This window comes from Arachis ipaensis, chromosome B09, assembly GCF_000816755.2.
Source record: "Arachis ipaensis cultivar K30076 chromosome B09, Araip1.1, whole genome shotgun sequence".
NCBI lineage: Eukaryota > Viridiplantae > Streptophyta > Magnoliopsida > Fabales > Fabaceae > Arachis > Arachis ipaensis.
Window position 1 is genome coordinate 14,118,745 of NC_029793.2, and position 890 is coordinate 14,119,634.

An 890-nucleotide genomic window follows, 5' to 3' on the forward strand; every position below is an offset into this window, starting at 1 on the left:
TTTAATTAAACATATTTAGTGAATTTAGATGCTAGCAAAAATTAGTGTAATTTATTTTATTTAAATAATGAAAAGATCATTTAGTATGCATTGCTCATAATATAAAAAAAAGAAAAAATTAATTACAAATAATATTGTTAGTATGACTAATTATGTAATATGTGACCCGTATTTCTGAAATACATTACAATTGTATTTTGACTTACAATATAATATAATAAATATGTCTTTTATTTGGGACTTATTTATTCTATTGGTTTCTATAGTTTTACAAAATTTTTAATTAGGTCTCTATATTCTTTTTTTCTTTTTAATTGAATCTTTGCTCCAAATTTTTTTTTAATTGAGTCTCTATACTTTATTTTTTCTTTTATTGGATCTTTACACTAATTTTTTTTAGTTGGGTCCCTATACAATTAAATTAATTATTGTTAAGAAGCAGTGGGGAGCTTAGTTGAGACAAGGAGGGCCATGCCCCCAACTTTTGTTAAAAAAATTAGTAGTACTTTTTCAAAAAATAAAAAATAGTTCAATTGGCTCAAATACTTTACTATGACTTAAAATACCAAAGTTTAATCTTCATCTCTTACTTTTATTGCACAATAGTTTTTAGTTTTAAATATTTAAAACATGTTGGATTTGAACTGAACAGAGTGTATTTGTATTTCACAACTCTCTATTCAATAAGCAATACTCTCTCTACCTTCGAGTTTAAATATAAAAATTAGGTATTTTTTATTTATGTAATTTAATATTATTTTATATTTTACTGTTTATTTAATTTATTTTTTATATGATAAAAAAATTAGAATATTCAATAAGTATTGATATTATTGTATTTGTATAAATTAATAAAAAAATCAATAAATATTATAAATTTTAATATTTGT